The sequence below is a fragment of the Balaenoptera borealis genome (genome assembly GCF_965194805.1).
Source record: "Balaenoptera borealis genome assembly, chromosome: 4".
NCBI lineage: Eukaryota > Metazoa > Chordata > Mammalia > Artiodactyla > Balaenopteridae > Balaenoptera > Balaenoptera borealis.
In genome coordinates this window covers 61,985,404-62,001,843 of record NC_138861.1, presented here as the reverse complement: position 1 = coordinate 62,001,843, position 16,440 = coordinate 61,985,404, and positions in this window count along the sequence as shown.

Here is a 16,440-nt window from a genome sequence, read left to right as displayed (position 1 = left end):
TGGTCCTCTTTACTTCTCTCACAGTCTAATAAAATAACCTCTTATTAGTTTCTGTATCTCTTGATTTTTCTTTACTGCAAGACGAGCTGTCCTGAAGCACAGTTCCATTCTACTCAAAACTGACTCACCATTTTCATACAGTAAAATATATAAACTATATGGAATATTAAGTGACTTCCAGTATTTGACTTCATCATTTTTGCACTTGCCTCATTTTCCTGATGGGAGGGTTAAGAACAATGCCCCAAGCACAGTTAAGTGCTAAAGAAGTATTTAATGTTATGACAACTCCCCTCTCTCACCATTACTCATTCCTTTCTACATCTGCTTTTTTTGATCGTATGGTTCCCTCTACCTGCAGTGTCCTTTCTGCCATTTTTGTTTGGGGAATTCTACTGAGTACCCAAAGCCTTTCTTCCCTCTTCTCATCCATATGTATGTCTCCTTTTTCGATCCTCCCAGTCTTTGCTTATACTATTGTTATTAGAACTCTACCCGCATTCTACTTGTATTATGGCTAGCTGTGTACGTGTTTAGGTGGATGGGAAAAGAAAGTTTTGCAGTGTCATCTCTATGATGGGGGGATCATATCTTGTCTCACATGGAATATAAGTATATAACAAAGGCTCAATATATGTTAGATGAATTGCCAAGATCATATTGCTAAGGCATGAAAAAACATTTGTAAGGGGTGATTCTGGGCAATTTGTTTCCATTTCCTCAAATTACGATTATAGACCAAAGTGGCAATACACACTTGGAAGGATTCATTGCTGCTTATTTGAAAGAGTTAAAATACATTTAGTATACTATAATGTTTCACTTGTCTCATTCGCTTAATATAGATGTGTAGAAACAACATATGAAAACTGGTATCAGGAAACTTTTAATTCACTGAAAGTAAGTCAAATAGTGACATTGCAAAGACCAGAATTCTGGGGTCCTGACTCCCAGATCACTGTTACTTCCATTCCTCTTCTTGCCAGATCCAGAGGCAAGCAGACTCAGGAGGGAGATGAGCAGCTTTAGAGACAAGCAGTTTATATTCCAGAGCAGAATACAGTGAACATATTATTCTTGTGCTTTTTTATCCACCCCCCCCAACAAAGCAATTCCTAGATTATTATTCAACAAGTTTAGCCCCTGAATTCAGCTTCTTACTCACACCCAACTTTACACATCCTTTAACAGAAGTGACTGATGTTATGTACTTCTGCCTTATGTTCTATCAGACACTCCCACAGAGGTGCTAATAAGCAGTACATTGAAGTGATATTTACAGTTTGATGACCAAAGGAAAGAATCGACGATCATGTGTATTCCTCTTCTGGATTAAGGAAAATTGACACAATCTAATTATTTCAAACTTGGCATACTGAGTCTATAGTGACAATATGAAGCTTCTCTGGTTTTTTGATCCTAGTCTAAGGAATTGTCATTTTGTTATGCTTGGGATCAATATATTTATAATTTGTGTGCTTAAAAGTGATCCTGGGAAATCACCAAACCAGTATATTACTTCTTTCTAAGTTAGTACAGTGAATGAGACTTGATTCTGTGCTTTTCAAGTGATGTATCTGAAAACATTGCCTACGAAGCACAGACTCTTTTATTACTGACTGCGTACTCATACCACTTCATTTTTTTTGGTATAGTTCATTCCTCAAGCACAAGAAAATAATAAGAAAAAGCACTAACAATTATTAAGAAAAGTGCCCATAGGTGTTTAAATAGTGATTTCATGTAAAAGGCAGCATTTTCCTCTTCCCCTCTGGGTTGGAGGCCCAGATCTCCTGGCGAAAGGGAGGGGTCAGCATTCTTCATCTTCCCACTTCTAGGTTATTCCAATCTCACAGAATGACTCTAGTTGAAGTTATTAAAACGCCCAACTCCCTCATTTCAGTTGAGATCTCAGTACTACTGGGAAAATATTTTCCTCAATCCTCATTACCTTCATTTCCCATTTTTCACATCACTATTTTTTATAAACATACCACTCACCTCAGGCCCCAAACTCATCCCACAGCAACATTCTCATTGACAGATCTTGAAACCCGCTTCAGTGTGAAAATAAACATTCTCAAGCAGAACTCTTTCAACATCTGCCTCAAAATGTACCCATAACTTTCTTAAGTACTTTCTTATTTTCTTTCTCTAGGAAGAAGGTATTTTTCAAGGCCACATGTGTCTTTTTCCTTGCACCCATCTCGTCCTGCCTTTTCTGGAAAATTGTTTCATCAATTTCCTGTCTTGTAGCTTGGACTTCCCTACCTTTTACAAATGGTTAACCTTTCTCACCCTAAATCAAAACCTTTCTTCACCCTGATTTTAGCTCAAGTTATTAGCTAATCTCACTTTGCTTAACTACATGCTCTATCAAAAAGTAGTTTCCAGTCCAAGTCTCTGTGCCACACCTATTCATTCACCACTTGACCCAAATACAACTTCTTTTCTCACCATTGTTGAAAACACTCTCTCAAAAGTTGATAAAGATTTCCTTCTCACAAAGTTTGGTCTCAATTTCTGGAGCTCTACAACCTGAGTGACCACTGACTTCTTTTGGAATATCTCTTTTATTGGTTTTCTTCACTCTGTTCCTTGAAAGGTTCTTTAACCTGAGCCTTTGATTTCTCCCTCTTTATCATTCACATCCAGTTATCAAGGTTAATAGCTTCTACACCTGCAGGAGTCCACCTTTCTATGACCAATGTTATTCTTCTGGTTGACATTATTATCTCTTGTCTAGACCACTGCAATAGCTTCCTGACTGGTTTCCCCAAACCTTACTTCTTCCTAGAAATATGTTCTTCACAATAGTCACACTATTATTTTTATTTTTCAGTAGTTTTGTAATCTTAGTAAAAATAACACATGATAATACATACTATAAAAGTAGTCAAACAGCACTGAATATAACAACCACAACAACAAAAATCCCTCAGGAAGTACCACTACTAACACTGACACCAATTGTTTATTGAACACCTACTGTTAGGGTGATCTCTATAAACATTCAGGTGATTAGGTATGCAGTCAACAGGTAAGTGTTTATCTATATCTATATCTATATGTATATACACATAAATTTAACATAAATGTTAATATACCTATGTTATTGTTTAAAAACACAAATATGATCAAACCATTCCCTTGTTTAAGCAATCTTGCTTATTCACCATTATTGAAAGATTGAAATTTTAAATCTCAGATAGGCATTCTAGTGCCCTTCAGAGTCTAATTCCAGTTTACCTTTCAAATTTTGCCACTTCCCATTCTGGACTACCCAGTTTTCTCTGGACAGTCTACTGTGTGCTACCGTGTCTTTGAGCATTTTGTTTCCTTTTTCCAGGAAATAACTTCCTTTCTTTCTCCATTTGATGAAATCTTACTTTTCTTTGGCTCAAATGCCAATTTGACTTTGAATCTTCTCTCATAAAGCACAAAGGATGGAATAACTCAAACTGGGAATATAATATTACTTAGTATACATTTCTATAACAGCTGTTAGAAAATTCTACTTTGTATATTAATTACTTATTTGTCTATTTCTTATCACTAGATTATAAGTGTCTAGAGGGCAAAAATCTTATTTGTCCTTAATTCATTAAACACCTAGTCTAATGAATTTCACTTAGTAAGGTATCAACAAATACTTGCTGAATTGAGTTGTACAAATTTAAAATTTATGGCTCTTTTTGTCTACTTGGTATAGTTTAATGAATATAAATGAGTTTGTACTTACTGTAGTAATACCAAATGGTTTGACTACATCATCCTATATTCTCCAGAACTTTTGTTTTCCCAAATATATTTCTAGAATCCCTAGGAATGCTTACATTCATATCCCAAATGTCTCCTGGGCTGGACCAATTTGTAGATCCTCATTGAGGACACTTTAATATCTGGCTAATGGGGCCATTGAATTAGAAGCTTTCCCTTGCCAACTGGAAGAATCTTAACTCTCTTCCTCTATAAGCCCCATAGTGTCAGGGAAGGTGGTGATACATAGAATCTGAGCCTCTGCCTGTAGTCTCTTCACAGCTGCTCTGAGTAACTTAGGTATGCTGACACTCTGGCTGCTGCTCTGATGTTGCCCTTGACCTCTGTTACTCTCAGATATATCTGCTTGTGTCTGTTCCTGCTACCTAGAGTTTCTTTCCATATCCTCCTGTTTATATTTAGTGTTCATCTGCTCCTTCAGCTGGTACCAGAACCCCCTCTTCTTTGCTTAGCTTTTTGTTGGTGGGGAAGTTCTTACAGTAGACAGGTCCCCTAGTGATGGTTTTTTCCAACAAGCACTTTTAGAATGGAGAGAGTCTTCAACACAATGCCCCCACTGGGTCTCTCTGCAACTGGGTTCCTAATCAGATGCCCTTTAACTAGTTCCTAAGTCATGTCCGTATACATCTGAAACCAAGTTGTTGACAAGATTCAAGTTCTTTTGCCTTGAGCTTTTGACTTCCGATTGAATCAGGGCTCAGGGCTAGACACATATGTCATATAACTAGGTATTCTGTGATAGTTAGGGAGACTTCATCATCTAGAGAAACTCTGATGGGGTATTGTCTGCTTTTATATGTCATTGCATAAAAGTCTCAGTACTACTCCAGCCAAAATACTTTATCACATATAAAATCATGGTTATAAAGAATCATTTAGGTCTTATAGGCTGACCAAATATATTTTCTTAGAATTCTCTATATAAGTGATTGTGCTATGTAAACCTATAAACCTCTAATGACAAGACACTCAGTATTTTTTAAGATAACTTCTCCATGTCTTTCAAGTAATAATGTTTATTTTTGATTCCGATACTTTCTATATATTTTAACTTGGGCAAAATAAAATCCTACTTGATAATAAACTATAATGGAAAAGAATCTGAAAAAGACTCTATCTATCTATATATCTCAATATATATGCACACACATACATATGTATATATATGAATCCCTTTGCTGTACACCGGAAACTAACACAACATTGTAAATCAACTATACTTCAATAAAAAAATTTTTTTTGGATAAAATTTAAAAAATCCTACTTGAATGTCAGTTTCCATATCAGTAAATCTTCTAAATATGTCACTTTCATGGGATTGTTGTGAGAACTAAGTTATGTCTGTACACAGTAGGAACGCTCAAAACAGTTATTATTATAACTACTATACTATTACGGTGATGATTTGGAGAGTTCTGATTTTTTAGAAAGCCTGTTTCAAATTTTTTATTTTAAAAAGTCTTTTAAAATTGTTATTCCTCTCATCTTCTATACCTGAATATCAGTTCAACCTCTTAGAACAACTCTTTCCCGCATGCTGCTGCCTGTTGCCACAGACTTTAAAGTTACATTTCCCCTCAGAGATTACTGATTTAATTAATAAAATCTTTCATGCCTTAAATTTTTAATGTTAAGATTAAATTTATACTTTATATGCTACCTATTTTCTTAAGCAGTATATAAATTTTTTCATCTACTCATAGACAAATTCACCTTTGTTGCAGGAAAATTCTGCTTGATGAGAAAATGTCTTTTGTAATCTTAATGTTTTGATGAAATGTCACTTGATTGCCTCTCTTTTTATAAAATAGTAAATATTTTCCTTTACTATCCCAAGAACGATTTTTGTATTAAATATCAGAAATATCTTCTGACTACAGAAATTCAAAAAGCATTGGTAAGTATTACCTAGAAGAACAATGGAATAATGGAGTACTTTTAAGAGCATAGACAAGTGTGTTTTAGGCTGTTTCTTCTTTGTGTTTACATGAAGTCAAGGGATGTGATGGTAGAATCTTATGTAGTCACTTTAAGGACATGGTCTATTGGAACCTACAGTTCATTCACTCTTCCTCACTCCTGTGTTGTTCTCATTTTCTTATTTAGCTCAAATTCTATGGCCAAACATTAAAATCACTCCTTTAAACTAAACTCTCATATTCTGTTCTGTTCTCTCCTCTCCCTCCCTCTCCTCTCTGCATGCTCCTTTCCCCCTTCTCCCCTCTCCTCCCCTCCCCTTCCCTTCTCCCCCTTCCCTCCCCCTGCCCCTCCCCTTTCCCCTCTTTCTTTCACCATGTTTTTAAATTTGCTTTGCAAGACCTCAAATTTGATTATATCTCTCTGTTTCATGACTGCATCCTCAATGATGAAGTTGTCTGAAGAGAAATATCAAACCTTGTTTTCTTCTCAATTCAAATTCATGGCCACTAACAGCAAATTAGTATTAATGCTTCCTGGAATGAATACTGTATTTTCCTAGCCATTTTACTCTTCTGTTCCCCTAGATACTATTTCCTATTTTTTTCCCTGTCTCTTCCAACCTCCATCCCCTTCTCCCCTATCTTCCCTCTTGGTTGATGACCTTACCACCTTTTTCATTAGGAACATAAATGCAGCCAAAAGGTAATTCCCACAAACTCCACTCCTAGCCCCTGCCTTGCCCATTTTTACTAGAGGTAATGTCCCTGCTCCTCAGGCCAACGTCTTCACATGTTTACGAGATCCAATCTTCTCTTGGTCACTCAAGGACATTGCTCCAGTACTTTATCTTCTCTCTCCTGCATCATGATGATTTTTCTATTTTTCCATCAGTTCACAAACATGCATGTTTATTTTTCCCTTCTTAAAAATGTGTATGTATATAAGCTTAGCCACTTTCCTTTCCAGTTATTGTTCCACTTCTTGGCTTTCCATTACAACAGAATTCTACAAAAGAGCAGGCTATAATTTTTTATTCCAAGCCCCTTTCTCTCAGCCAGAATTTTGACTCTGCTACTTCTGCAAAATTACTCTTTCCAATGTTACTAGTGATGTCCTTTTTGCTGTAGTTAATAGGAAGTTTTCCATTCTCATTTTACTTCACCAACCCAACAGCAGTTCTTCTCCTTTAGAACATGTTCTTCGCTTGTCTTCCAGTATACCACACCCACCTGACCTCCTGCTTACTTCACTATTCACTTCTTTTCAGTGTCTTCGGTCAATTTTTCTTCATGTTGTTGATCCCTTTATGATGTTATTACCTCAGGGTTTAGTCCTTATATCCTTTGCTACCTACATTCTTTCTGCGATGAACTCATCTAATATCAAGATATCAAATGCTTTCTTCATACTGACAACTCATATTTATATCTTTAGTCAGGAACTCTCCCATGAACACTACACTCAAACCATAGGCACCTCATACCTAAGTTGTCCCAAGTTAAGATCTAGATCTTCCCCCACAAACATGCTCTTCCACAGTCATCCTGATCACAGGCAAGAAGGATCTCATTTCTCTAGTTGTATGGGTCATGTCTTGGCATCACCTGTGACTGTTTTCAGCAAAGCAGACACAATGGTCTTGCCCAAGCATTATTTGGACTCTACCATTCATTTTCTCATGTTCCTCAAATAGTTCTCCCTTCTTATAGGTACAAAAGCAAAAGTCCTAACAATGATCAACAGACCTTATGTAACTCATTCTTTAACTTTCTATCCTTATTTTCTGTTCTGCCTGTCATTTTTTCTTCTCCAGGAAGTCTGTCCTTCTCTCTTTTTTTCCCAAACATAACAGGTGTGTTCCTACTTCAGGTTCTTTGCCCTGTTTCCACTGCCATAACACATTTCCCTACAATATCCACACAACAGATGTGCCAGTATTTCAGGTCCTTTTGTTTTTTTTCAAATTCTACCTTTTAAAAAAGGCCTTCTGTGACTACCATCCTTCTAAAATGTGTATCTTCCCTTTCTCCTCCATTATTTAACTCCATTTCCTGCTTTATTTTTCTCCATTAGTGGTGGTGGTTACATACTTTTTTAAAATTTATTTTGTTTATGGTGTATCTCCCACTCCTCAGAATAAGGTTCATGAAGGCAGGTTTGCTGCCTATTGCAGTCACTACAGTATCCCCATGTTTACAAGAGTGCCTGGAAAATGGTAGTCATCTAGTGAGCAGCTGTTTAATAAATAAATGAAGGCATTAGATGGTTTATATAAACTTTGGGTAATGTTGAAAAGGAGCGCACTATCATGAACAAATGATAAAATGGAAATTATTTTTTATAAATTAAGGAAAATATTCTAAGTATCTCGATCATCTAAGCAGCACATATGCATTACCTATAAAATAAGTAACAGCATAATTTTTTGGTACTTCTTTTACTTTTCTAGAATGTGGAAATTTACATGTATGAACTTGGAAAGGGAGAGGTTCTGAGGCTGTTTGTTGAATCTGATAAATTCATTATTATTATTATTTTTTAAATTAATTAATTTATTTATTTTTGGCTGTGTTGGGTCTTCGTTTCTGTGCGAGGGCTTTCTCTAGTTGTGGCAAGCGGGGGCCGCTCTTCATTGCGGTGCGCGGGCCTCTCACTGTCGCAGCCTCTCTTGTTGCGGAGCACAGGCTCCAGACGCGCAGGCTCAGTAATTGTGGCTCACGGGCCCAGTTGCTCCGCGGCATGTGGGATCCTCCCAGACCAGGGCTCGAACCCGTGTCTCCTGCATTGGCAGGCAGATTCTCAACCACTGCGCCACCAGGGAAGCCCCGATAAATTCATTATTGATGTTACTTTTTATTAAAAAAAAAATTCTGGCAAACTGGAATGATTAGTATTAGTTGTATGCTTTCCTTAAAACATTTTTATTATGGAAATATACAAAAAATTACCAACTCATTGCAAATCCCATACATATTATTTCATTTGTGTTTCTCCAAGTACCTTTAAAAGATAGGGATTTTTAAAAACATAAGATTTTTAAAAACACAACCTCAATACTATTATCATACATAACTATAATTCCTTAATATCACAGACATCTAGTCAGCTCTTAAGTTTCCTCAAATGTTTCATTTTTTAAATAGTTTGTTTGCATCAAGAACCAAACAAATTCCACAAGGCTGTTCCCCTCCTTCTTTTCTCCAACTTGTTTTTTGTTGGTTTTGTGTGTGTGTGTGTGTGTGTGTGTGTGTGTGTGTGTGTGTGTGTGTTTTATTGTTTGGGTTTAGCAATGTGTTCTAGAAATAACTCCTTACCAGTTTAGAGCTAATTCTCATTTCTTTAACCACTACGTATTACTCCATTGTTTGGATATTCAGAGTCATGCAATCAGTTCCCCACTGCCCTCACCGCCCCCCCCGCCCACGCCAACATTTGGGTTGCTCCTTGAATTTTGCCATTACCAATAGTGCTGCAGTGAATAACTTTGGACATATGTCTTTTAGTAGTTTACCAATACATCTTTGGAAAAGTTTCCCATAGGTAAATTTGCTGGGTCAAAGGAAAAGGCTTACTTTGTTACTTGTCAAATTCCCCTCCACAGGGTTTTATCATTTTGCAGTCCCACCAGGAAACATATTAGAGTTCCTGTTTCCCCAAATTTTGCCAACAGAGTATGTTATCAAAATTTAGAAATTTTGCCAAACTAATAGCTGAGTAATGGTATCTAAGAATAGTTCTAATCTGTATTTCTCTTATTATGAATAAGATTGCATATCTCTTCATGGACTTCTAGCATTTCATTTTTGGGGAATTGTTTCCTTGGTTGTTGTTGTCTCTCTCCTCTACACTTTAGATGTTTTTAACCAACTAGGAACATTTTTCTCTGATGTAAATTATAGATAAATTTTCCCTGCTTGTCATTTGTCATTTTCCTTTGCTTATGGTGTGTTTTGCCATGCAGTGTTTTTGCTTTTATGTAGACAAACTTGTCAACATTTCCCCATATTTCTTCTGATTTTTGAATTCTAATTAGGAAAGTCTCTCCACATCCAGTTTATAGGAAAATTTACTCATCTATTTTTATTATTGTATAGTTTAATAATTACACTGAATTCTTTGATTTATTTGGAATTTTCCCTTGTATACTCTGTGAAGAACTGATCTATTTATTTTCTTTGTCCATGTGGCTATCAAATTATTGCAACACTATTGGAAAGTCCACTTTTCTCCCTTCACTGATTTGAGAAACCGTCTTTATTATATACTGAATATCCATATATATAACATCTATTTCTGAATTTTCCATTTAATTCCATTGGTCTGTCTACTCATGTTCCAGTACCACACTGGTTTATTTAGAGGAGCTTTTATACCTGGTAGAGCTAGTCTTCCTTATTGTTCTTGTTCAGTGTTTTCCTGGCTATTTTTATATTGTTCTTTCAAATGAGCATATAACAACCTGCATAACTGCAAGAAAAACAAGGAATTTTTAATGATATTTTTGTTGGGATAATCTTCAATTTATACGTTAACATAGGGAGAACCAATATCTTCACAATATAAGCCTTCCTACTCAAGAACTTGTCTTTCATTTGTTTATGTCTTCTTTTCTGAATTAGAAGAATTTCATGTTTTCCTCATATAATTTACATTTAGATATTTATTATTTGGTGTTGTAAATGGAATCTCTGCATTATAGCTTCAAATGGTATTAGTTTTCAAGTATAAAGTATATTGATTTTTTTCAAGTTGATTTTATAACTCATTCCTTACTAATTCGTTACTTGCATTTTTTTTATTGGTTCTTTTGGGTTTCTCTATATGTATTATATCACCTACAAAGAAATATTCTTACCTCTTTATGCAATTCTTTTTTTTCTTTTAGATCGGAAATTTTATTATTTATTTACTTATTCTTTTTCTTTTTTTTTGGCTGTGCCACACGGCTTGCAGGACCTTAGTTCCCTCACCAGGGATTGAACCCTGCATGGCAGTGAAAGGGCCAAGTCCTAACCACTGGACCACCAGGGAATTCCCTCTTTATGCAATTCATATGCTTCTAATTACTTTCCTTTGTCTAAATGCCTGATGTCAACCAGAAGTAGAGATTGTGGACTATTCCTATCTTATTCCTGACTTTGGTAGGAAAATTTTTACTATTTCCCTTAGCTTCCCTAAGTTGAAAACTTTAGAAGTTTTATTAGAATAAAGCCTTTTTTAAATTGAGTGATTTTATAATTAAAGTTGTGTACTTTGTCAAATGCCATTCCTGCCTTTAAGAAGATAGTCATATGATTTTTCTCCAAAGCTCTATACTATGATAGAGTATATAAATTATTTCCTGATACTGTGTCATCCATGCATTCTTGGGAAAAAAAAAACCCATTAATTTTTAATGTTATGTTGAATTTTTGGTAATATTTAATAGTTTAATTGATATTTATATATGATATTGAACTCTAGTTTCTTTTTTTGCTGTTGACGCTTCAAATTAGGTGTTATTTTTATATTTACTCTAACATTTTTTGTTATTGTCTTCAGTGGGAGGATTATTCTAAATTACCTAGTCCACCGTTACTAGAAGAAAATGTGCTTTTATTCAAATAATTGTTTTATTGTTTGTCTCATTTTTATATTTTAAAAATTAAAATTGTATTAAATTAAGATATAACTTACACACTGTAGAATATACAAAGCTTAAGTGTACAGCTTAAGTAATGTTTACATATTTAATCACTGCCCTGGTCAAGATCAACATTTCCCTCACCAAACGCTCATTCCTCATGTCTCCTTCACACCTATAGGCTTTTAATATAACCATGTTATAAAGATCTTTTAAACTTATAACTAAATTAAGCAGCTAATGAATAAAAGGAAAAATTAATATGGCACACATACTATTTATGACATTTAGTGGATAGCAGGAAATAAATAATAAATGTTAATTTTCTTTGTAATTTAGCTGCCAAGAATATAGGTTTTTAGTCTTTACCCATTATGTTTAATGGTATGCTTATGTCTGTTTTGTCTGTTTATAAATGTATTTATGTTTAGTATGGTTGGAAACATATATTGTGAGATCTGGAATTGGTGGTCATATAGTTCATTCTCTACATTTTACAGATGAAACAACTAAGAATGGGTGTTGTCTTGCCCGAGTTGATAGGGTTAGATAGTGAAAAAACAGAGCAGAGCCCTATCTTCTGTTTCTAATCTAAGCTTGTTCTACCTCACTATATTAATGTTTATTTTCCTAACTGATGACTAATAGCAGTTAGTCAACTAATTATTCAGTTAGCTACTTCATGCAATATGTATACATACTAGTAATGTGCATTCTATGTATGCCATGTAGTTTAATTCTTAGACATGGGAAAAGTATGTGTTACTGTAATTTTTATCAAAGGAAGAAAAAATTTCAGAAAACTTAACTAGTTCGAGGTCACTATAGTTATTAGGTGAACTCTGTTTGCAATAAAATAAATGGGGCAAATGAATTGGTATCTGTATTCTTTGTGTATCTTTTAAATTGCTACCAGGTGGAATCCTTCTCTAACTCTGCCTCAGAGCAGTCTCCTGCCTTTCCCAAGGGGTCCAATTCCAGCAGTGCTGTGCTGTGCTGTGCTGTAAGCAGTTTGTTATTGGCAGTGACATGAAGGGAGCAGTTTATCAGTGATCTTCCCTTTCTTTCTTCTCAATCAGCAGCCCTCATTTACTTGTTTCTTATAACTGCTTCTACTCATTCTGTGACACCCAGTCTTAGCAAAACCACCTCATTTGAGAGAATCTCTTGGCTTTTTTCACTCCTGTGTAGGAGGGTATGAGTTCATTGCAATTAACTCCACAAAAACTTTTGCTTTTTAGAGAGGACAATGTCTCTTTTGAATTAAGCCAAGGAGTAGGCAATTCAAATTGTGAGTTCCAGCTTCTGCAAGCTGGTTGAGATAGTAAATGGGAGAACTAGGAACTTTTCAATTAAGAGAACTCACCATATATGTGGTCTTTATTAAATCTATGGTTAGCCTTGCTCAAATAAAATTATATTCCCAAAGATGTAACAATCTATAGAGACTTGATGTTTTTCTGTTTCTCAGCTATTGACAAACGCAACTCATGCTCCTCAGCAACATAGCTCATTACACACAGTGGTTGTTAATTGGGGGCTCTGCCTCCCATAGGTTACTGTGGTTTAGAATTTTTACATCAACTATAGTTTAAAAAGTACCTCTTAAAAAAGATTCTAATTTCCCTACCATTTCTCCCCACCTCCTTTTACGATCACTGAGAAGGACAAATTGGCTAGAACATTGTGTATCTGACATTTTAATCTTTTGGGAGCTGTGTTAAAAAGTGCCAATTTTCTTCTCACTTCTGCAGACTGAGAATGTAATTAATGTGCTTTCTATTATATTGTATTCATGTAGAAAATACTCCATTATGATCAAACTTTTAAATACCTTTTACATTAATAAGATTTTTGCTGGTAATCTTTGGTATTCAGGTGTTAACTATTGAATGAAAAAGAAGACATTAATTTTTGTAACTGAAAAAGTATTTTTTCCCCTAAGTGGAGTCTTGTTGATTTTGTATTTATTAATTCTTTCATGAATTTTAACTAGTACATTTCATATGGCCTTATATTTTCCATAAGGAACTTTGAGATAAAGAGAAAGCATTGCAAATAAGAGACAAGCGTGACTGGGCTTTGAGATTTGAAGTAGAGCAAAACTGAGGGGAAAGGAGGAAAGAAGAAAGGGATTTTAAGAAAAAGACAAAATTAGAAGAAAATATTGGAGACAAAGTTGGGAATAAACTAAATGACCAGCAACATCAGCTTCTGGCTTGTTATAGGCGTAAGTTGTAATGGGATAAGGTCAAGCATGGACACAGATTTAAATGACCCACATTTTCCTTATCCATTCATCTGTTAATGGACACTTGCGTGGCTTCCACATTTTAACTACTGTGAATAATGCTGTTATGAACGTGGGTGTAAAAATATCATTTTGAGACACTGCTTTCAATTCTTTTGACTATAAACACATAAGTGAAATTGTTGGATCACATGGTAACTTTATTTTTAATTTTTTTAGGAACTGCCATACTGTTTTTCAAAGCAGCTGTACCATTTTACATTCCCACCCAGTGGTGCACAAGGGTGCACGCTACATGCATTCTACATCCTTGCCAACGCTTGTTTTCTGTTCTTTTGAATGTGGCTATCCTATTGGGTGTGAAGTGATTTATCATTGTGGTTTTGATTTGCATTTCTCTTATAATTAGTGATGCTGAGCATCTTTCATGTGCTTATTAGCCATTCATATGTCTTCTTTGGAGAAATGTCTATTCAGGTCCTTTGCCCATTTTAAAATCACAGGTTTTTTTTGTTGTTGTTGAGTTTTAGGAGATCTCTATGTATTATGGATATTAATCTGTTAGTCTGACTTGCAAATGTTTTCTCCCATTCTTTAGATTACCTTTTACTATGTTAATAGTGTCATTTCTTCCATAAAATTTTTAAATTTTCATGAAGTCCAACTTGTCTATTTTTTCTTTTGTTACCTGTGCCTTTGGTGTCATATCCAAGAAATTATTACCATTTCCAATGTTGTAATGCTTTTGTCCCATGTTTTCTTCTAAGAGTTCTATTGTTTTAGGTCTTACATTTAAGTCCTCATCCATTTTGAGTTAATTTTGGTAAATGGTGTTAGATAAGGGTCCAACTTCATTGGCTTGTGGATATCTTGTTTTTACAGCACGATTCATTTAAATACTGTTTTTTCCCCATGGAATGGTCTTGGCACACTCGTCAAAAATCATTTTACCACATATGGAAAGATTTTATTTCTGGACTCTATTCCATTGGTCTATGTGTCTTTCTTTATGTCAGTACTACCTTGTTTTTATTACTGTAGCTTTGTAGATAGATTTGAAATCAGGAAGTGTCAGTCCTCCAGTTTTGTTCTTTGTTGCCAAGAATGTTTTGGTTATTTAGGGTAACTTTAAGATTCCATATAAATTTTAGGATGTATTTTTCTATTTCTGCAAAAAAAACTGTCATTGGGATTGTGATAGGGATTGTATTAATTATGTAGATCACTTTGGGTAGTAGTGATATCTTAATATCTTACAATATGCTATTGTAAGGCAATCTGGCTCTAGAAACCATGTTCTTAATTACTATGCTATACTATGTCCCTATGTTAAATATTGGAATTATCTTAGCATATGAGCTGATAGAAGACTGAAGCCCTGTATTATGCTTCCTCATTTCTGCTCTTCACACAGTGGTTGTCAAAGACTGGGTCCTGCCTTAACCTCCTCCTCATGTATAGAGCATTGGTATCATATTCTACTAAAGTCAAAAGCTAGGGCTAACTAGAAAAAAGTCTCAAGGCCCTTTTCTGCTCTTTAGTGGGAAAGATAGTATTTTTAATCTCCATGTAGTCATTTAGAGATGGCACATAAAAGGTTTCCATATTTATGACTCTTTGAAAACCAGCAGTTTTGATGTGACATTAATGAAAAAGCTAACATTGAAGAAACTGTGTGCTATGTAGTAAAACTCTTGGGCTGTTTCTGCTTTTTTGAGACATTGCCTAGAAAATGGGTTTTAAATAGTAAAGAGTATTTTTGTAAATTAATTTTAACAGTTCTTTTTCATTGAGTTATAACTGACATACAATATCATATTAGTTTCAGGTGTACATCATAGTGATTCATTATTTATATACATTTTGAAATGGTGACCAGGACAAGTCTAGTTATCATCTGTCACCATGCAAAGTTATTACAATATTGACTATATTCCCTATGCTGTACATTACATACCTGGCCCTCCACCTGTAGCTTCTTTACTTTATAACTGCAAGTTTGTAACTCTTAATCCCCTTCACCTATTTCACCTTCCCTGCAGCAACTCTTCTCTCTGGCAACCACTTATTTTTCTTCTGTGTCTATGAGTCTCTTTCTGTTTTGTTTGTTCACTTGTTTTGTTTTTTAGATTCCACATATGAGATTGTATAGTATTTGTCTTTCTCTTTTTGATATTTCACTTAACATGATACCCTCTAGATACATCTATGTTGTCCCAAATGATGAGGTTTCATTCTTTTTCATGGCTGTATAATATTCAATTGTATATGTATACCACATGTTTTTCATCCATTCATCTATCAATGGATACTTACGTTGTTTCCATATCTTGGCTATTGTAGATAATGCTGCAATGAACATAGGGGTGCATATATCATTTCCAGTTATTGTAATTATTTTCTTTGTATTAAAAACTCATAAGTAGAAATGCAGGATTGTTCTATTTTTAACTTTTTGAGGAAACTATATATGGTTTTCTGTATGGGCTGCACCAATTTATGTTCTCACCAACAGTGAATGAGGGTTCCCATTTATTTGGTAGATTTCACCTGTGAACCCATCTGGTCCCAGAATTTTTGTTTGTTGGAAATTTTTAAAATCACAGATTCAATTTCATTACTAGTAAGCCGTCTATTCAGATTTTCTATTTCTTCTTTTAGTCTTGGAAGACTGTATGCTTCCAGGAATTTATCCACTTCTTCTAGGTTGTCCAATTTGTGGACATATAATTGTTAGTAGTATCTCTAATGATCCTTTGTATTTTTGTGATATCAATTTTAACTTCTCCTTTTTCATTCATGATTTTATTTATTTAGGCCCTTTCTCTTTGTTTCTTGATGAGTCTGGCTAAAGTTTTATCAGTTT